The following is a 23,350-nucleotide window of genomic DNA, read 5'->3' on the forward strand; positions in this document are numbered from 1 at the left end:
TTCTTGGGGTGGGTAATCGAAAAAAACTTTTTACGACATTGTTTACTCATATCTATAATGTGAGGAAAAGAGGTTTGATAACGAAGTTTGAACCAAATTACTCGAAATAATTTTTTTTTATAACCGAGTCAATTGTTCTTATCATATACTGGGTGTTCCTGAATTGGAGTTATGAAGGAAAATGAGAGATTCCTGAAATGGCCCGCAAACGCTTTGTTTTCGAGATACAGGGTGTTTCTTGTAGTCCTACCTTTTAGCAGTTTATCGAATCTTCATCAATCTTCGCTACAGAGTGAATAAATAGGTACCAAAACTTATAATTAATTTATTCATCACAGTTACCTAACTGGATTTTTATAATGATTTGAATTTTCCTGAGAATTTTTTTCTCGAATTTGATTGCAGATACCACAAAACAACAACAAACCAAAAAGTGTAGTACTCAACCAGAGTTTTTTTTTAAATTTAAACTACTAGTGGTCCACAAAAAAATAATTCTGGAAGAAAGAAGCGGGCACCATTCCAGAAAAAATTAACCCTGTAGATTTGCATTAAAAAGTTTTCATCATGTGTTATCCTACATGATGAAAACTTTGAATTGAAATATATATACCAATTCAAGTCAAATATCTTGTGAAGGGAAGGTGCTATGAAAGAACTTTAACACCTGTATCTCATAAAAGCGTTCGCGGACTCATGTTATAGGACTTTTTTTCTTGAAAAGATTCGATGGAAATCTGTCATTTTCATTCATACCTTTAGGGAACATCCTGTAAATATAGTCAATTCAAAACTGATGTCTTCACAAATAAATTGCAATTTGAATGAAACACAATACAGCCCAGACAATTTTTCGATGCGAATTACCTAGCTCAGTTCTTTGATAACCCATTTCTACACTCTTATTTATATTAATTAGGTTTTGACTATTATTCATTCAAAAATTGTTCGTTATTGCTCTTTACGAATGATATAACTTCTCGAGCAAAAATTTCTTTTTCATGAATTTTCTCATAGAATATTATACAAGTCTTGTCAAACGCTGGAAATGCGATTTGTATAAAATTGAAAGTAAAGACGTAAATACGTATTTTGAATTCTTGCATGTGGTAGAAAAGGACAGTGAATGAGATCAACGTTTGAGATTGCTTCATTCATCGTTCAACATTGACAGATCACGAGAATGCCTCGTGGTATAAACCTCTCTTAAGCAAATGTGTCTTGAATGCATTTTTTCTCGGAATCAATATCCATTCAAATTTTTTCTTTTGCAATTATGAATTTGTTAGAACAGTAGCTAAATTCTTATTGGCAGAACATAATGCTGAGAATATTAAATTATTTTTTCGCTAAGTCAAAATTTCTGTCAACTATTTACTTTATTCATGCTGAGGTTCTGCAGTCATTCACTTTGTTAACATTGCTCCATTTTGTCCTTTCATGTTATGTTCGTTTTGCGATTTCACAATGGATAAAAAAGTCTGACCTAAAATCTATCTTCGAATTTTGCATTAAAAATGGAATTTCGCGTGACGACAGAATCGATTTTGACCTCGAATTATTCATCAGTGAGTGAATCCAATTCTTTGAGAAAACTCTCGGCTCAACTCTCGATCGGAAAGTCCTGGAGTCTGGAAAGTTCAGGGTAGGTTGGATTTCAAATTCCGCAGCCAAGTTCATTAATGAACAAAATATGTATGACTAGAAGTTCCGTAAATATTTCATAATTTAGACGTGCAGAAATAATTTTGAGCTTCAAGTAAAATTGCGTCTCACCAGAATTAGGGAAGAAGATCGAAGAAAATTGCCCAATATTTCCAATTAGACCTACTTGAAAATATGCATTTTTATGTGAAGTAAAAATTCAAATAATAATATCGAAAAAAATGCGGAATATTTTAGTGACAATAGATCCCACGCAGTTGAAAATTTTTCGTGTAGTGTATAGGGTGGCCATATTGTACCCTTTTGAATGAGAAGTATCTTTCTTTACAAGATGGATAAAAACCGAGGTGTCTGAGATGCAATTTTCATGAAAAAAATCGTAACCGTAACTCCATAGCTATTACCGTTACATAGTTACAGGGTGTGTTTCGAAAATGTTCATTTCCGAAATATTGCTGTAACTTCTGTTGACATGAATTCATCATTTCTGTCAAATTATTCCTGTGGCAATTTTATCCGTAGAATTCAATGATGTTAATTGAATTTTCCGTAAAGTGATATTTCATGAGAGATCGCTATGATCCATGAATTACTTTATGTGGGACACCCTGAAACATATGGTAAGTATACAAAACTGATTTTGATCAAATAAATCGACATGCATCCATGTAAACCCTTATATTCTGGCAAATGTAACTAATGAAATAAGGAAAATATATAATTTATGCCTGGATCATAATGAAGGGTAGGTATATAGGACATTTAATTATTTACCTAAAATTTTTCCTGGATTATTAAGAAAATTGTTTATTTTTATTGAAATTTCAGAGTCTTTTCGAATTTAAGAAGGCATACTATCACAATATCGAGAAAATAACTAGAATACAATTAACATCAAACACGGTGCACATAGCTAATGGTTCAAAATAGTATTCAGAAGAAGAAATTAAAAAGAAAGAATGTACTTTTTCTTCGAATGGCAAAAATGGGGCTTGAATATTTGCCTCGACGATTGTCGTCTTCATTTTTCCGCTGACTTTTACGCATCTTAAGGCATGTTGCCTCAAGATGCGTAAAAAAAAGCGTAAAAGTCAGCGAAAAAATGACTTTTTCAAAAACCCGTTTACAGATTACAAAAATATTTTGCCGTTTTTGAGAAAATTGTTATCAAAATCAGTGGATAACAATGTACAGGGTGGGCAAATAAGCGAGGTAAGCGGATATATCTCAGGATGCACTCATCGTAGAGACTTGCGGTAAAAAATTTTACCACTAAAGTGTACAAGAGAGCACACTGGAAATTGTCGTCTATCGCTTTTCGACCTTTTGGTTTTTTCATACAAATCTGATGGGATTTCTGTTTCTGTCAGAACTTAAAACACAATTTGATTTTTCGCAGTGCATCAGCTGAAGAATATCTTCTTTTGGCCATAACTTCAGAACGCATGAAATTATCGCTTTGCGACCTCCAGGTGTTTTCATGCCAATTTGATGGAATTTCTGTTTCTGTTAAGAAAATCCTATCATTACATTTGAAATTTCGGAGTAAAATGAACAAAACAATGAACTTCTGACTTAGCGCCCCCTATCGAAAGCAGCAAAAACAAATTCATAATGACTATATTTTGTCCTCAATCAACAAGATATTATCTTTCAGACGAGATCTAATTAGCTCAAAAATGTTGAGCCAAACTGAAGTTATAGGCGTTTCGATCGGTCAGATTTCTCCCTTTCACCTACCCTTATTTGATGTCGTAAAATCGAAAGTGACAAATCAAAAAGATAGAGAATTTTCCAAGGATTACAGTGATGATATTTTCTCTTCAACTTCATATGAAACATTTTCGAGTAAAATTCATTTTTCTACTCGACGGTAGCTATTACGCCCCCTAGCGGTAGAGGTATGAACTTCAAAATAATTTCCAGTGTGTTTTCTTGTACACTTAAGTAGAAAAATTTTTTACCGCAAGTCTCTACGATGAGTGGATCCTGAGATATAGCCGCTTACCTCGCTTATTTGCCCACCCTGTACATACAATCACAAATATTAGGTACCTGCATATAAACAAAAAACAACATTTTTTTCAAATATCACCAACAGAAATTCACTTATATCTGACTTGAAAGTTTTTTACGTTGTTTTCCATCACTTGCCAATAGGATCAGTTTCAATCTTTCGGAAAGATCTCCAAGAGAAGTTCTAGCCTCCTGCATTATTTATATCCATACTGCATCGATTGCAAGCCTGAGAAAACATCACATTGGCCTGTAGTGGAAAATGATGTATACTTCTTGGTCAAAATATTGGGAACTAGTTGTAAAACTTCCGAGTGAACATATTTTTGTCGTAGAATATGAAATACTTGTCAAAACTTCGTCGTTCATTTTTACATGTGTGAATATATTATTTGAAAGAAAATATTTGACAGAACATTCTGAATAGAGAGTTTTCCAATAAGAAGTGTTATTTTGAATCTGAATTACTTTTTCAATAGGCAATTCACGATAATTCCTTTTTCCACATCCTGAATTCACATTAAAGGATTATTTCGTTGGCTAATCATATAATTTTATAAATTTTCTTAAACCAGTTGAAAAATCATTACTCCGATCAATCAAACATGTGAATGATGATAACACTGATTGATGTTCAAAAAATCTGATCGTCAATCGAAAATTTTGCAACCAGATGTTTCTATTCCTTCGGAAACTTTTCTGAGTAGCATAACTGCATATTTTTTATGATCGAGCAATTCCAGCCTTAGACTATATGAAGTATTTTTGTACAACGTTTTCAAGCGTGATACTTGATACAAAGAAATAATAATATAGAAACATTATTATTTCTTTGTATCTAACTATACAAAGAAATAATAATATTTTTATTATTTCTAATAATTCTAATAATAATATTATTTATTATTTCTTTGTATCTAACTATACAAAGAAATAATAAATAAATAATATTATTATTTCTTTGTATCTAGTATCGAATATGATTAATCATATTCAAAGGAATAATATATTTCTGGACAAAATTGATAGCCTGCTAGAAGCTCAAACAAAAGATTGCATATTAATTGGAGACATAAATCTCAACATGTTGAGTGAAACCCAGGTTGTGAGAGAATATAAAAGTATAATTGAATCAAATGCATTTGAATTCCAGAACTCCATTTCAGAACAATTTGCTACCAGAACTACAGAGAACACTTCTACTGTCTTAGATCAAGTCTTCGCAAATAAAGAAATTAAATGCAATATTATACTAGAAGATCATATGATATCAGAACATAAACTAATGTATATAAACATAGAAAAAATCAAAATTAAACATGAGAAGACGAAGATAATCTGAAAAAGAATAGATTATCAAAGATGAAAACCAGATCTGGAGTCTAGATTGATAGAAAAACCTATGAAATCTTTTGAGGAATTAATTGAATAAATCAATGAAACAAGAAACTTGGCAGAGAAAATCATTATATGAAAATAAAAACGGAAATGACTGTATAAACAGGGAGTATATTGAACTGGTCGAAGAACGAAATGAAAGCTATGTAAGGTGGAAAAAGGTAAACAATGAACATACGAAGGAAGTGTTCACTGAGCTGAAAGAACGAGTAAATAAACTGCAAAAAGAACTGCAGTATAGGGAGAAAACTGAATTAAACAAATGGAAATAGCAAGAAGATGTGGAAAATTTTGAATGAAACTGGAAGACAGCGGACTAGACATTATGTGCCTGAAAAGGTTGAAAGCCTCAATTGAAAAATATTAACTGATAATGCAGATATAGTTGAGGAGTTTAATAAACATTTCTCCGAAGGAGGTCTTGAATTGGCATCGAAGATACCAATTTCTGGTAGAATTGAATTAAAGGAAGAATATAATCCTAAAGGTATATTATTAAAACCAGTAGAAATGACTGAACTTCATAACACAGTGGTCGAACTATTGTACACCTGTATATGACAACAGGCGATAAAATGTTGGCTTTGATCAACAGAATTTTAACAAATGGTATATTTCCTGAAGAACTAAAATTGCCAGGGTGGTACCAGTATGGAAAAAGAGAAGAAGATGTGATTTAAATAACTACAGGCCTATATCAATACTTTCAAGTACCTTGAATGATGGACTTTTTTCAAGAAACGATCAAATTTGACAAGAATCAGTATGGCTTCCAGAAAAAAAAAGTAATACTTCAACAGCTACAGTTGACCTGATCGAACATGTGCTAAAAGAAATGAACAAGAACAAATATGTTGCTGTTGTGTTTATAGACCTCAAAAAAGCGTTTGACACTGTTGACATACAACTGCTGCTGGAAAAGCTCGACAATCGACAATCATTGATTACCTCCAAAAGGGCCAGACCATCAACAGCGATTATTGGATCGTTTAAAGGATGAAATCGTTAAAAACGGCCCCATTTGAAGAAAAAAGAGGTGCTGTTTCATCAAGACTACGCGCCGTGTCACAAATCGATTAAAGCAATGGCAAAATTGCATGAATTGGGCTTCGAATTGCTTCTGCATCCACCGTATTCGCCAGATCTGTCTCCCAGCGGCTTTTTCCTATTCCCAGACCTCAAAAGAATGCTCGGTGGAAAGAAATTTAGCGCCAATGAAGAAGTAATAGCCGAAACTGAGGCCTATTTTGAAGCGAAAGACAAATCGTCCTTCAAAAATGGTATTGAAAAGTTGGAAGTTCGCTGTAATCGCTGTATCGCCCTCGAAGGCAACTATGTTGAATGATAAAATCGAATTTTGCCAAAAAAAAAGTGTTTTACTATGGTAGACCAGAGACATTTCAATTGGCCTGTTATACTCCGAGCAACATCACATACAAACCATCAATGTGGAACAAAATCCACATCAAGAATTTTTATGATCATCTCAAACTATCTTTCGTTAAAACTTCTTGAATTGCAGTTGTATAAGCCAGATAAAAGGCAATATAACTAATCCGAATGAGAAGGAGCTGCACCTAACTCTCCAAACGCTCGTTTGTAAGTTATATCTACCAGTCTACAAACGTCATATTCGTGTAATATAAATTATTTATATACGCTTTAGGGGTCACCTTGTTAGTTGATTACCGATAAAGGTCGGTTCACACTGTTTCACCGGAAGGGTTTGCCATTTTCCATGCACGAAATGAAGATATTATATGTTTCATATTGAAGCAGCCTATCTGGTTTTCCATCAGTACGCTGTAGTTTAATGTATTTTTAATTATGACCTCTGAAGTGGAGTAAAACAACACTTTCCCAGTATCGAGTCCTACAAATAATGATAAGAGTTAAAGTGTTTCTTATAAAGCATTATCTACTTAGAGACTGCTGCACCTCACGTACATAATAGATGGATAAACTGTTTCCAGGAAAAACATTTTAATGGATTCTTTATTACAGTTGAATTATTTGTAATTTGTGTTCGTTTCTAAACATGGAGTTATTGTAGAATTGATATTGAATGAAATCGGAAGTAAGGAGCGAATCCTTGAAATGAAGAAGGAATATGTGTGAAGTATCTACTTGATCAAGATTAAGTTTTAAAAATTCTTGACAATTCTGACTTGAAATTGAAAACTAGCTTGTGCTTGTTCATCTTTTTACCCTCGAAAGTTACCTAGGTATCTCTAGGAAAAACTCTAACCATGGTTAGAGTTTTTCCATAATTGCAATTATTGAAAATTCACTGGTTCTTCTATTGGGAAAAGCATAACCTAATCACCTAAAAGAAAATAGAGGGCACTGGGGTGGTTGGTTCTAGATATACCCAATTTATTGGCTCTGACTGTCGGTTGGTCGGAAGATTCAAATTCCTTAATCAAGCTGAAGTCGTGAAATATCGACGATGCGAAAGGAAAGGTTAGGTGAATCACAATGATCACTGATGTTGTTATTATTGTTGTTATGTTGTTTCCATCAACTTTTAACTTTCCTTCACCCTTGAGAATTATGTATATAGTTCGTAAGGCGTACTAACACTCGATTCTGAGATTTGTTCCTCGTCGCGGAGAATCTTCAATCTCCTCGGTAGCTCAGTGGCTGGAGCAACGAACTAGTGGTACTTTTTCCAGAATTGAAAATTTGTCTGAATGCCGTTAGATTAATATGATATATTATATATACAGAAGATAAAATAATATTTATCTTAATGATACTCTTTTTTGATGCATCTCACCGATTTTATCAATCGAGAAGAAATGATTAACCAAATTTGTACCTGCCTCCCGGACTATGATTTATTCGATTAATCTCACTGATGAGATATAAGTTATTATAAATATGTCTATAATTGACAAGTTTCCATTTTTTTTTCGACAATTTTCAGAATATGAAAAAAAAAAGTTCCACAGTTTCAAGTGAAATTCATTTTTAGTATTTGTAATGCAAAATCAAAAATTTTAAAAAAGTTCAGTTGAGAATATTGCCTTCTCGAACATCAACCCCAGCTTGACAACGCCTTTGCGAATTTTTTATCAGATTATTGAAGTAGCCTTGTTCAATTTTTCTCCAGAGTTGCGGTAAAAGTCATCGGAATTCTTCAAGTGTATGTGAAGGTGGTTGATGAGAATCAAAAGCTCTTTTCAGCTGGGTACCAAGGGGGCAGGGCCAAAATGCGGAATAACACTAATTTTCAGAGCTTCATCGACAATTCTCGAATGATGCAGGAGCACATTATCGTCCAAAAATAAGAAATTTTGCTCAATAGCAGAATGAATAAAAGGACTAATACTTTCAATCACTTCTTCTATGTAAATTCGCCCATTTATGGTAACATTAAGCACCAATAATTCTGTACGTTCATTGAAGCGAATATCTACCCAAACAGTAACTCTACCACCTCTGAACTTCCTCTGCCGATCTGCGATTTCTGTGCACCAGAGAATGGGTCCTTACCCGAACACGCCGACTATCCAAAATCTGTCCATATGTCGACTCATCTGTAAAAACACAGACCTCCATTGATCGTTCCCATTCACTTGCTCATTGGCCCATTCCAATCGCATATTATTTTGAGTTAGTGGAATGTTCCTCAAAACTTGTCGAAAATTGAGATGAATGCCTTGAAGTCTTCGACGAACTCTTTCGATTCGAACCAAAACACTTGAATCATTCAAAAGTCCCTGTTGCGTGATTCGACAAACACTCAAAAGCTCTCTACGTGTAGACACAGTCAGAAACCGATCTTGTGCATCATGAGTGGTAAAAGTTGGACGTCCACTTTTCGGTATTTTGGTCACGTTTCCAGTTTCTTGATATACCTAGATGGACGAGTTGGGAAACTACGCTTTCACTAATTTGAAATGAATTCGCAACATCCCTCTGATTAGTCTGCTTGCCTCCTGCCTCTATCATACCAATAACCTTATTGGCTACAGCACTAAGTTTACGTCTAGGTATTATTGTAAAAGAGAATTTTTCGATTTTGAATCAAATTTGGTTGGAAGTAGGGATTCCAATCCCGCACCAAAATATAAATCCCGCAAATCTGCGTGACAAGAATTATCAATTCCGCGGATCGGAGTTGTAAACAGCTTCTAAGTATGTAGTATGTAGACCTATTCCGTCTGCATTCAAAAAGGGTCATTTCATGGTTTAATAACTTGTCAAGAGGTGTTAGTACTCGTGCTTGTACAGCCATAGAAGACGCATTTGATTCTGGTACCCACGCAGTACAAATACTCTGATTCGATTCCTCTTCTAAATTCAAAGGCGATGGTTCACATCTCGTTCCTAGATTAGATAAAGGTACTTTATCCTCATCATCATAAGTGAAATAATCTTCGGTTTGGGATTGTGTTTTGTCTTCTGAAGACGTCTCTATTTTCAGCCTGTTAGTCAAACTCTTAATTAATGTTGATTTGCTTTTTGTAGACATTGACTGTTTTCCCAGAAATTCCAGATATTTGCCTGGGTTTTCTAAATACGATAATATACTTGTCATTAATGAACGGCGCTCTTTTATCCTAAAAAATAAACCTTTAACCATTTCTTTACTCAATGTCGAGTTATAATGACTTTTCAATTTACTGATCCTGAATCGTAGTGTAGTTTCAGCAGTAACCGGTATTGCATATTCGTTCGTAACTTATGAGTTATTCTGGGACGTGTCAAAAAATGTTTGCGCTTTTATTGTCTAATATGCAATTTAGTATTGAATCTCGCAGATCGCGCATGGAAAATCCCGCAATTTTAATCCTGCAAAAGTTCAGAGGGATCCCGCATCTGCGGGATTGGATCCCTAGTTGTAAGAATGTAAAACTGATCCAAAGTTCTTAGAAACGTAAACGACTAACACTTGCCAGAAACTGAAAAACGAGGGGAAGAAAAACCATTCAGATATAAGAAAGTAAACATTTAATTTCTCATAAATGAACATTTGATGGGCAAGGCTCGGCAACTTTTGAAACGGTCACAAAATTTTGAACTTCCTCAATATTTGTTGAGCAGTATAGTCTTTTAACGCAAAATTCTAGAGAAAATGCCTTCAGACATTTGACGTTATAAACACGGTGCATGATACTCAGGAGGATGATCCAAATTTCATGAATAGAAGATGATAATAGGTTTTCCCCTTAAAAGATAAGTTGACCCTCCCACTGACAACGGGTATCCCAGAAGGACTGTTTCTTTTATACGCTTTCTTATAGTCTTATACTTACTTATTTTCTTCGGATAACTGTTTCTCATTTCTCATGAAATAGGGTTTTGTTATTTGTTTATGGGTTAACTTATAAAGCAATAAACAAAGATAGAGGGAGTATACGCAATTTTTACATGCTCCCAACGTGGTTAGATTACGTTGTCGGATTGTGATATATTTTCACATCAACAATTTTTCTTTATCATTGTGAATGTATAATATATCGAATGAAATATATTTATTTGAATAATTTTCAATTAAATATGCCCATTTGAATATTTGGAAGCAATATTTATTATTTTCTGTATCTACCTGCTGAAACCCAAGGTTTGGCAACTTTTGCTCTCCTAGTGTCATCGGTTGTTTCACGTCGTTTGGCGTGCTTGAAGTTTGTTTCCTGAATTTCTGATATATTTAGGTATTTATCTTAATATATTTTGAGTTGATATGAAATGTTTATTCACTATGGGACATAAGAAGTGCGTTCTTTGTGGAGAAACTTGCGATCACTGATATTCTTCAACTGATGCATTGAAAAACCAAATTGTGTCTTTAGGTTCTGAGAAATCCCATCAAATTTGTATGAAAAAACTAGAAGGTCGCGATAGCTTCTGGCGTTTTGGAGTTATGGCCGAAAGAGTACAAAATTTAGTTTTTCAGTGCATCAGTTGAAGAATATATTTTTTCAGCCAAAACTCCAGAACGCCTGAAACTAGCGCTTTGTGACCTGCAGGTTTTTTCATGCAAATTTGATAGAATTGTTTCTGTTAAAAAAATTCTATTATTACATTTAAAATTTCGAAGTAAAATGAACAAAACAATGAACTTATGACTTAGCGCCCCCTATCGAAAGCAGCAAAAACAAATTTATTATGAGTATATTTTGTCTCCAATCAACAAGATATTATCTTTCAAACGAGATCTCATTTGCTCAAAAATGTTTGGCCAAACTGAAGTTACAGGCACTTCAATCAGTCAGATTTCTCCTTTTCATCTACCCTTATTTGATGTCGTAAAATCAAAAGTGACAATTCAAAAAGATTGAGAATTTCACAAGGATTACAGTGATGATATTCTTTCTTCAACTTCATATGAAACATTTTCGAGTAAAATTCATTTTTCTACTCGACGATAGCTATTATGCCCCCTAGCGGTAGAGGTATGAACTTCAAAACAATTTCCAGTGTGTTTTCTTGTACACTTCAGTGGTAAACATTTTTACCGCAAGTCCCTACGATGAGTGGATCTTGTGATATAGCCGCTTACCTCGCTTATTTGCCCACCCTGTACAACACGGTTCATCGGCTATTCAAGCTGATCGAGGAAAATGATGAATTGCATTCTGTAAAACATCTGCGCCTTTTCTTTCATCATTCAGTGGACCACAGAAACCGAGAGCAAGCAATGTTCGAATGTGAAAGTTTCCGTTTGTAATGGAATTCCCGAAACTGGGATCAATTTTCAATCTGGGTGGATGAACATGGAATGAACTGCGAAATGGAACTCTTCCACACTAGTAGAGGCTATACTGTTTTCATTTCGAAACATATTTGTTCAGCAACTACGCATGGCTGGGAATGGATTTCATAATATTTTGTCGACATGTGGAATGATGAATATTCTCTAAAGGAATATTGGATAGACATCAGGTTTCATTCAACATTCTTTTCAACAGGTACAAATATTGGGATTGGTTTCTATCATAAAAGTGGTTTTCGTGCATTTGTTGATCACGCGCATTTAAAATTTTTTAAATTTTTTTTATATTATCACTCTCACATAATATGACTTGAAATTGGTTGATTCAATCTCTTGTTTCTCGTTCTTCCTCTTTCTCTTCACCTCCTCTTATGAATAGAACGATGTTACAGCTAACTAGTATTTTTCCTAGCATACCATTCATGAGGCTGCATCAATGAATTCTTCTGTTTGAGCGAGTTATAAATATATATACCCATCAGTAGAAATAAGATAATGTAACGAATTCGCAAGCCCTACGCCACTGTCTCTTTCTAGAATGTACCGGACGCACCGATAGCTTGATAGAAAGATCAAGTCTTTTCTGGAGAGAGGTGCCATCGGTATATAACCAATGGAAGCCGCAGAGCAGGGCAGTGCGACGTAAACGGCGGTCAGTGCCGTACACTCAAGTAGATATAATTTGTGGAAATAAATTAATGTAGTAGTGGGAAAAAATGATGTAGTTTTATCTGTAGATAGTTATTTATGGTTGTGTATCTGAAATGAATTCGTTAAGTGAAAAGTACCAATTTAATTAACTAAAAACGTGACAATAACTGAGAATTACTTGAAGAGCCTATATTTTCTAATAGCGTTTGCTGAACGTAACAACATACAAAATCTTCTTACAATACAATGGCCATACAATATAACCTATATAGCAACTTCCCCCATTGTTTTTGTCTCGAAAAGTGCCACTTTCCCGCGCTAGTGTGCGACAATTACTTCAATTGAAATGGTCATCTTCGACCAGTTTCAAATTAGCCCAATCAGCGGAAAAACGACCTAAACGATGATGATTTGGCTGTAATTTATAGGCACGTTAGCAAAAATTCTTACGTTGAATTTTCCACGTAGTCGAAAGACAAAGGCCAACAAGTTGAGAACGGCAACGTATCGACATTTCGGAGTCATCGCACTATAGCAGCAATATTCTCATCGGTACACACATTCCGTTGACTTGTTGATGATTTTGATTCGATAAGAGTAAAATTAGTGCTAAAACAATCAATAACTGCACGGATTTCTTACCCACCAGGCTGAGTATGTATCCGTGAAATGGACGAAGTGCTTTATGAACTCCTTGAAGAGATTTATACATTGTTATGTTTTTTTCAAGGTAAATTCTCACAATTCGGAAGCGTTGTTTTGACTGATGATGATTCATGATGAATTTCCAATCTTTATTGAACAGAAATGTCAACACAGCTTGACATTCTCAACTGTCAAACCATAGACAAAGACAACGACCATAGAAACTTTCCATGCAGGTAAAAAACACCATTTAAAATCACCTGATGTCGATTCAAGTTTCCACTTCAAATATGCACTTCCATTAACTCAGAGCTGCCGCCAGGACCGGCACATCGGAAATCTAGTTGGCGTGCCAAATTGTAGGAGCGCAGTGTCCGTTTAAAACAAGATATAGTTTTTGGCATGCGTACTATCTTTGTAGATAGTACAATTAAAAAGTTACTAAGAGCCATCCAATAGGTTCTCTCAACTGCATATGTGTGGCGACAAAAAGCAATTAGACATAATGTGTGTAACCAGCCAAAATTTTCGTCAGAATACTTAATATAAATGTACCTGCATTAGAGTTGCAATGGTCTTTCGTGGTACTTGTGCATACAACTTTCTCATTCATTGGGTTCTCAGAAAGATGCAATAGATAATATAATATCTTTCCCCTACCCTAATTAGTGTACAAGCACCATGATACCATTGCGCAGGCATACAAAGGAAGAAGAAATTCAAGGTGTACAATATGATTTTTTGTTTGTAACCCAGGTATAAAACTATAAAGATATAGAGTGTTGTACTATCGAATAATGCAGGACATTTTTTGATTGAATCAACTAAACGTATTTCCATAAGTTTAACAAAGGGATTTTGAGTTGAAAACATTCGATTCCACAAGAAAATGGAAAGATGCCTGAGAGGAATAACCAAAGCTACTTGAAGAAAAATTCGGATAAACTAGGCAAAGCAGGGCGGAGAAATTTTATTTTGCTGGAACACCAAAATATCAGGCGGTGGCCCTGCATCAACTCTTAATTCTGATTCAATAGTCTCATTTCTACAATTTCCCACAAATAATATCGTAAAACCCAGCTGAAGATTTTCTTTTTCCTTAGAATGACTTCTAGAGATTGACTCAATTCAGAAAATGCTCGAGTCCATTAGATGATCCCAGCAGAGTGGTGAGAAATCTTTTATTCCTATTAAATGTCCACAAAGCTATTCCTTTTCAACGTCCTTACTCCTAACGAATTTGGAGTTGATTGAATTACAATCAATCCTAAGATTGAAGAAAATAATCATTTTACGCCTGCCTGACGCCTGAGTGGCTTTCAGCGAAAGTTACCGTCCAAGGCCTACTAATTCGATTTGTTTTCACGTGTGTGAGTTTTGGTGGAATGTTGGGTAGAATGATTATTTCGATGTTTTTAGACATTTTCCGTAATAAATAAACGTTGATAATGTCTTCTTGTAATGATTCACGATTATGCTACTACATTAGGAAATTATATTGAATTTGGCGCCCTGCAGATATCGATTTAATTTGTATGTAACGAATTTCTAGAATATCATTCTGACGTTGATATGTCTCCATTTGGAAGTATCGAAAAATTCCATAAAAGAACAAGAAGAAAATCCTTAATTTCACGTCAGGAACTTTCAAGAACTCTTTTCTTCATTCGCCTATCAGGCCCTTGGAAACCACAAACAAAAATAATCATTTTAATATTCAAGTCAATCTTTAGTTATCAGTATGAATTTAAATATCTAATTCCTATTTTTTATTGATATAATACAGAAATTATAGTTCCATACGTATAAATATATTTACAAACAAAAGATACCAAGTGATTGAATATTATGTAGTTCAGTGCTTGAAGTGAATGGCAACCACAGCTTCATTTTATTTTTTTATCTAACAGTTATTCTAAACATTCAAAAATGCATGTACCTACTAGAGATTTTTGCAATAAGAGGTTTCTTTTTTAAAAGCCTGTTCACGGTGCAGCTGTCACTTTCGAAGCTGTCAACTTTTGTCATTTGACAGGTGAAAATTACGGCATTACTAAAAATGCAACTACGCATTGAAATAAATAAAATTCACTACAAAATGGTGAAAATTTGGCAAAAAAAAAAGTTCGCAAAATTCTAATTTTCGATCTTCGTGAAGCACCTTCTCGGCCGGCAATAGTGAAACTGGAGGAAGAAATCGAGCTGTTGGGACCAGTAAATGATGTGAAGAATCTAAACCGTGTGCGTCGCACTAAGAGAGTTCGTTGATTCCTGATTCTCATTTTTTGCATCAATACTTAGATCTTACAGTTTGTTTTTTTTAGGGCCACGTTCAAGATGAGGTTCATATCAATGCTCCACAATCGATTCAAGATCTTAAAGATGGGGACATATGGTCTATACGAATTGATCATAGAAAATTTTATGAAAAGGATATCGTTTTCCATCATTAATGGCATACTACTCTCTTTACAATGAAATAAACATCCATCGATTTCTCTTAAAATATACTGTTTTTTCTCAATAGCAAAACCCTTCAGTGCCACATCCTTCGTCCTTAAAAAATCAGCAATCCACAATACTGTATACTCAAAGGCGCTGAGATTTTTTTTTGGAATAACTCTTGACCCAATTCGTGTCGATAACAAATTTCAACATCAATCTAGTAGGACAGAATTATGGTAACAACGGGCTGTCATGTCGACCGTATGCCTGTAATTTTTTTAAATGAAAAGTTCGATTTTATGCGGAAGGGACGAATTTGAATGCAGGTCTTCTATAATTTGGTACCAATATACAAATAGCATATATTGACAGGGATGAAATTATCTTTTTCGTTTCTTCGAAAAATTTGTTCCTTTTCATGACTTGGCAATTTTCAGGGTCGGTAATTGTATTGTAGTCTGTTAGGAAAGAGTAGAACTTTGAAAGTATGGGGTGTCCCAAATTTGTTGCCTAGTGAGGTGATCTCAGAATACCTTCGAGCTAGAACATATGAATGGCACATTTTCGTTGTCGATTTTTGAAAGAAGTAATCTGGTGAAAACCACAACCTCATAAATTCAAAATAAGGAAATGGCATAAAATGAAAAGGTAATTTATAATACGAATTGGTAATTTTAAGATTTTTGTAACAAATGAAATAAAATATATAACATGATAAATGAAACTATACAAAACATCAAAAGTTTAAGTTTTACATGGAAAATCAATAAAGTTTATATTTATGATAGATAAAATCTGTGAACTTGAAGATAATTGAAATAATCGATGGCCACCGAGGTCTCCAGATTCAACACTGTTAGATTTTTTCCTTCGGTCACATTTAAAGAACAACATTTACCAATTTGAAAATGGAGGCCGATAATATGACATCAATTTTGTCCTGGATCAAAGAGATTTTGAGATTTCCTCACTAGACAACGAATTTGGGACACTCGATACATGATATTAGGCCAACTGAAAAGTTTATTACCTACAAATGGACCAAACCATCATTAGCGACTATGATATAGCGTTAATGGATCGTTTAAAGCAAGAAATCTTTAAAAAACGGCCCCATTTGAAGAAAAAACAGGTGCTGTTTCATCAAGACAATGCGCCGTGTCACAAATCAATGAAAACAATGGCAAAATTGCATGAATTAGGCATCGAATTGCTCCTGTATCCACAGTATTCGCCAGATCTGGCCCCCAGCGACTTTTTCCTGTTCTCAGACCTCAAAAAAATGCTAGCTGGAAAGAAATTTAGCGCCAATGAAGAAATAATCGCCGAAACTGAGGCCTATTTTGAAGCGAAAAACAAATCGTCTTACAGTAATGTTATCGAAAAGTTGGAAGATCGCTATAATCGAAAGCAAATATGTTGCTTGTTACAAACATATTTAGAAAACCCCTACAGACCCGTAAGTTTCGACCACAACTGAAAACTGAATTGAGTATGTCGAATCCACCCAATGATTACGTAATAGTGGATTATTTACAGCAGAAATGAAGTAGTAATTAATTAATCCCGAAGGTAAAGTTTATGCCCCGACTGGAGAGTGGAACATAATTTACCTGTGGGATTCAGTATACAGTCCTAAGGTGCATACAATATTTTTCGCACTTCTGAAATTGAAACGTACATTTATACAAGTCAAAAGCTCTCGATAACTCTTGAAAATTTTGGGTTAGGTAAAGATTCAAATTTTGACGGAATCGACAGTACCTACTCAGCGCATATGCTTGAATTATTTTTGAATCTATAGGCTGGTCCGGAAGTAGTGAAACACAATACCAATTCAATTCTTTCAAATATGACGCTATAATCACTAATCTAAACTAAGGCGTTAATAATAATTAGGTAATTAGGTAATTGTTGTCAATAAAACAGTTATTACATTCAGGCGGTTCTCATTTATTTCATCCGGGGTTTTCGTCGATATTTAATCCCTGAAGGATGGAATGTGACACTGCACTCCCGTTATTGAATGAAATTGGTAGGTAGTCAATATAGTCCTGAAAGTGCAAAAAAAATTTACAATATAGCCAAAATTATCGATACAATCAAGCAGAAATCTGAAATAGAAAAATGGTTGTAGATCAGCGTTAAAAGACTAAAAATCATTGTTCGAAGATTGAAAATATAAAAGCTCCTGACTGCACGTCTGTCTTCGCCTTTTTTTGCAAGCGTCATTTAGTCAGTTTCATCGATTCAGGTATGAGAAATAATCACGTCAGTTTTATTTCGGGCAGAATAACGTGCTGTTTCGTCAATTTTCTGTAAGCCGCCAGTTCCAATCAATATATGGTATTCTTTGAACGTGGTTCTCTCATGTCAGCTCCTTCAGGCGATAAAATATTCCTAGGCAACTAAACGTTGACATGCTAATCGAGATATAATGTACAAAGGTGTTGAAATGAATTATAATTCATAATAAGGTGTTAATTGAATATGTAGGTATACAAGTTGCAAGGAATAAGATTTATTTCAAGACAAAAATAGCATAAGAATATGGACCCATTTATGTATATTAGGTGTAGTAAAAATGAATCCATTATTTTTTCAATAGATGGCTTCAGTTATCTGTATCTCGCGTTGTATAATTCCGATCGACGCGGCGTAAGAAAGATACGATTTCCTACTACAAAACCTTCTGTGACAGTTTTGTGATTAGTTGACTAAGTTTAGTTTGAACGCGCGTCATTAATGGACACTAGCAAAGAGAGTATACGCATAATTTCACAGTTTTTCTTCGATAAAGGCAAAAATGCGAGCCAGGCGGCTGAAAATGTGAATAGTGTTTATGGTCCTCATACTGTATCAGCCAATCACATGCTATTTTGGTTTCGTCGATTCCATTCCGGTAATATCGATGTCAAAGATGAGCTACGCACTGGAAGGTCAATGGACTAGTTTAGTGATGTTGATAATACTATATTTGACACGATAGCATTAAAATATAGAGCAAAACTGATAAATCAGTGAAAAAATTTTGAAAATCCATCGATAAATGACTGAGAAATGGATTACTTAAATTTACGTATTTTAGCGCGGAACGTCTTTGGTCTGTGACTTCACGGCTCTTGCCTGTGATCGCTACACCATAAATTACGTTTAAATACTTAGCCGCGCCAAGGCTCTCGCGCTGTTTGTAGTTGTACAGTGTAGTTTTAACTCGAATTTTGTTTTTATGTCATCATAATGGAAGAAGGCTTCGTGAAAGGACAAAGTGACAATTTGCCTAAAATAGATATATTCGCAGAGTGATGGAGTTTTTTTCTTCAAATCCATCTTATGTCAGTGCAGAAATAAAAGGAGTTAAACTTTTCAAGTAAGTATCTACTTTTGAGTTTGCTTCATCTCATAACGATGATTTATTTAAAAAAACATTTCATAAACAGTTTGTAGTTGAGTACTGGTTGTTGAAGTCTATCAATGGCAAAACATATTTATGTGAGGAGTAAAAAGTAAAAAGAGAAAAAAGTAATTTATATGTATGTATATATTAAGCTATTTCAGCCATCGTGTAACGAACAAAACACGACACGAACGGCACAAGTGATTGTACACCAATGAATTCGTAAGCACTCTGCGAATACCAGTCGTCAAGTGTGTGACGTCACGACACTTACACGTATTATGAAATTATTCTTCAAAGCGCAACTTCAAAGTCCCATAACTTTTTCATTTCTAGAGATATTTCAATGATTCTTCCACATTTTTGTTTCATTTTACTAAAATTTTTAGAATTAATCCTTAACAAAAAAATGAAAACTAGTCCATTGTCGAAAATGTCGATAAAATCATGATCATTGTCAAGTCTGATCGTCATAACAGCACTGTTTGGATGGCCTAAGAGCTAACGATTGCACAAAACCGAGAAGAAGCTCGATGTATGCTTACCACTCGAGTTAACGCAAAAATTTCTAGTCTGAATTCTAGTTGGATAATGTGAAATAATAATATTCCGAATTTTCACTCCGAATTTTATCTTAATGAAATATAACTGATACCAAAATCAATCACAGCTCATACGCATATAAGTAAATACAGATCTATCTTATGTGGTCGCGAAGGGTAGGTACATTTGGCGCATGAATGAATGAGCAATAGTAGATTCTCGGGTAATCGCATTCCATAGGAGCAAATGCTGCAGTTTCTTATTTAATATTGACCGGTTTTTCAATTATCTCTCAAAAAAAATAAATAACGGACACTCGCACGATTCGCACTCAAAGCTAAATAAAAATAATATATTCCAGATACTACGGCATTTTGTGTATCAGCTTCATCACTATTTATCTTCCATAGTTGGTGAAAACATTTTACTGTTTTAGACACTTGTAATCTCATAGTTGAGTAGATCAGCGAGTTACTTCGTGTTAAACTTATCGAGATATTTTTTCAAAGTACAATTATCTATGCTGAATTGTGCTAATTTTGATCAGCTCTCAAAAGTAAAGACATAATTATTGTCATTATTATCATTTAAGGAATTTACCTCACCTTTCCTCTAACATCTCGTTTTTCCATCAGAAAACGGTAGAAATTAAGCTCTTATTTCTATCGTTTTGAATTTAGGAAATTCTTTGGAATTTCTACTTGTACCGAAAAAGAATCGCATTCATATGTTCTTAAGGTGTACAGCAGGATGTTGCGAAAAGGAATGAAATACAACAAGAGATAGTTCAAGTAAAATAGTCATGCGACAATTCGTGCAATCATTAAAATGGTTATAAAAATGAAAACGCGAGGAGACAAATCTTTATAGAACGAAAAAAATCCTAACGTCATGAACCAATATGAGGGCATTTTCTAATATATTATAATTTTTCTAGCATATAAGATACTTTACTACACTCGCCAGGAATATAAGCTTATACAGAGTGAGTCGGGAGTAACGGGCCAAACTCTAGGAGCGTATTGTACACGTGCAAATAACTCATATGTTCTTATACGATTCTCATTTGTTTTTTTTTCAAGTTTTTCTTATAGTATCTATACTTCAGAAGATATTCAACTGAAATTTGGCATAAATATTATCATTGATAGTTCACATTATGTGACATGCCAATTTCGATAGCAAATCCACAGGATGATATTTTCTCTGGAATACTATCCCTCCAGAACTTTTTTTTTGTGAGCCACTGTTAATTCGATAAAATGTAGGAGTGAAAATAATTCAAAAAACTCATATGTTCTTATCCGAGATATAGCGTAATTAAAATGTTTTGAATAGTTTCCCGCTTCTCATCACCAATAATTAATTTATTCACCACAGCTTATTGAACTGGATTTTTCATTACAATTTAGATTTTTCTGATGATTTCGAGAGAATCTTTTAAAAAATTTTTCTCGAAATCGGTAGCAGATACGACAAAACTACAAGAGATCATAAAGTTTATCAACAAAGATTCATTTTACATTTTTCAAATTAACAGTGACACATGGTGTACTATCAATGATGATATTTATGCCAAATTTTAGTTGAAAATCTTTTGAAGTGCAGTTACCATAAGAGAAAAACTTGAAAAAAAATTTAACTTCAACACACTGTAGCTCAAAAAAAATGAGAATCGTATAAGAACATATGAGTTTTTTAGAATTATTTTCACGTGTAAGATACGCTCCTGGAGTTTGGCTCGTTCCTTCCGACTCACTCTGTATAATATTGTATTGCTACTAATTCAATCTTTTGGAATTTCAATACATCCATTTTGTGAGACCATCAAATATTATCCACCGAGAAAATTAGAGGAAAGGATGAATCACAACAGAACATCTAGTACATTTTCTCTTCAACCCTTTGGCCGATTTTAGCAATTTTAATTTTTGAATTGTAGCATGATTCTCCGGAAATATAACTGTTCGAACGTCCTCTTCATCGACTTTCTTTTTGTCATATACAGGGGCGGACAAAAACCATGAGAAGTAAGGCTTTATTCTAAACACTCTCTGTGGAGAATTGACAGAGGAGAATATTCACGAATACTCAGATGTTGGCTCATTTTTTATATTCTCTACTTCGTTCATTCATTGAGATATCTTTATTTTTAGAGAAATTAAAGCTTTCCATATGGTATCGTTGTTGAACGATAAATTAATGTTTTGAATCGCAAAGTTTCATTCGATATACCAAACCAGAAGCGTACATTAATTCCAGAAAAAGTCCATTCCTTTAATGAATTTTAGTTATTATTGACATTATTAGAATGTTCGGTTCATTATTCGATCAGTTGTATTTTGTATCAATTTGTCAAAGGATCTCTTCACAGGATGTTCTTAATAAAACGTTACTTTTAATTTTTTTTTGTCCGCTCCTGTATATAACAAAAAGGAAAAGTAAAGAAGGACGACATTGGAGCAGTTTCGTTCCCTAGGAATCAAACTATAACAAAAAAGAAGTCCTGAAAAAGGCCAAAGGATTCACGAGAAAATTAACTACAAAAACCTTCAATGAATCACGTATCTGTTTTCATTTAATTTTTTTCCAGATCCTGTGAAAAAGTTGTTGACATTTATAAATTTTGAGAAATCTATTTTAATAAGGAATTGATGTACGTAATTTGCACGCCAAGTTCCAAGAAGTTTTTTACAGTAATACACAAATGATTCGAAGAAAATATCCATAAAAAAAAGTTTTGACCACTTAACACCAATTATTTCTTAGATGGTATAAGTTTTTACCACCATTCTCAATTCTCAAGTGGATCCTTATTTTTTAGCTTTCTTTAGAGCATCAATTGAATTTTCACACTCTCGAAGATTTCATAGAATTAATTCTTTTCAGAAACAACTCTGAAAAATTAAAAATCATAATAGCTCAGTAACCACCAACTTTCGACCCCTACTTGACTGAACTCAATTTGTTGCACATCACCTCTAGTATTACGTCTTCAAAGTATAACGTCAAATTTCCAAACACCCTTTTTTTCGAAGATCAAACGAAACTTTGAACGGATTTTTGAAATCTTCCAATAGCATCAATTTTTTGGTGAAAACCATATCAAGTCGACTTACCTTAATCACTCAGTTAATACACCAAAATCACCTCCAGCCCAAGTCTTCACTTTTCCAAATGTTCTGAAACACGCAGTGCGCCTTGACGCAATGAGCGCACGTGATTTAGGAGCGTCGGTTCACAATGTGAAATGGGGGAGAGCAAAGTTTGACTGACGTTGGAAACGCAACTATGAAATTTTCTTCAACTCCACCACGGGACGCGCACGCTCCCTTGGAGGAGGATCCATTGGGGAGGAATGTATTTTACCGCTATTTAACCGACACATCCTAAATTAGTGTCTTCATTTGAACCGGAAGGAAGGCAATTAGAGGGGGGAATTTAATTTTCTTTGCTGGAAATTCGATTGTTTAGGGAATTTGGAAATTTCGATGCAGGGTTATTAGTCAACCTTTACCTAATACTGTTGTTTATTCTTCCCGTTTGCGGGCTTCGGTAAATCTTGTTTTGAATCATGAAGAGTTATCTTTATTGAACCAAAATAATTTGATATAGGTAGGTATAGTATATCCAAAGTCTTTTGGAGGAAGCTGAATATTTCGATTATACAAGGGTTGTCCAAGTTTCCAGAAATTCCTTTTGGGCCAGTGAATTCATTGCCTAACAATACTTTCAAATAAACCCCGTTATTTAGCGGATCGCGGTATCCACTACAATGGGACATGTACCTATGGCCAAGCGTTTTTATGGACTAGTTCAAGTGTCTTTGGATATACTATACCAACATCATGAGTGAATCTCAATCA

General features: G+C 34.3%; 1 protein-coding gene across 3 annotated transcripts in view; it reads right to left on the reverse strand.

Moving 5' to 3' along the window:
* LOC123679881 overlaps positions 1–22,778 on the reverse strand; it is a 165,010-nt gene extending 142,232 nt beyond the window's left edge. For all 3 annotated transcript variants that reach the window (XM_045617428.1, XM_045617427.1, XM_045617426.1), the window contains exon 1: positions 22,604–22,778. The gene's annotated coding sequence lies outside the window, so the exon portion shown is untranslated. The remainder of the gene's footprint in view (positions 1–22,603) is intronic.
* Between the last annotated feature and the right edge of the window lie 572 nt (positions 22,779–23,350).

This window comes from Harmonia axyridis, chromosome 5, assembly GCF_914767665.1.
Source record: "Harmonia axyridis chromosome 5, icHarAxyr1.1, whole genome shotgun sequence".
NCBI lineage: Eukaryota > Metazoa > Arthropoda > Insecta > Coleoptera > Coccinellidae > Harmonia > Harmonia axyridis.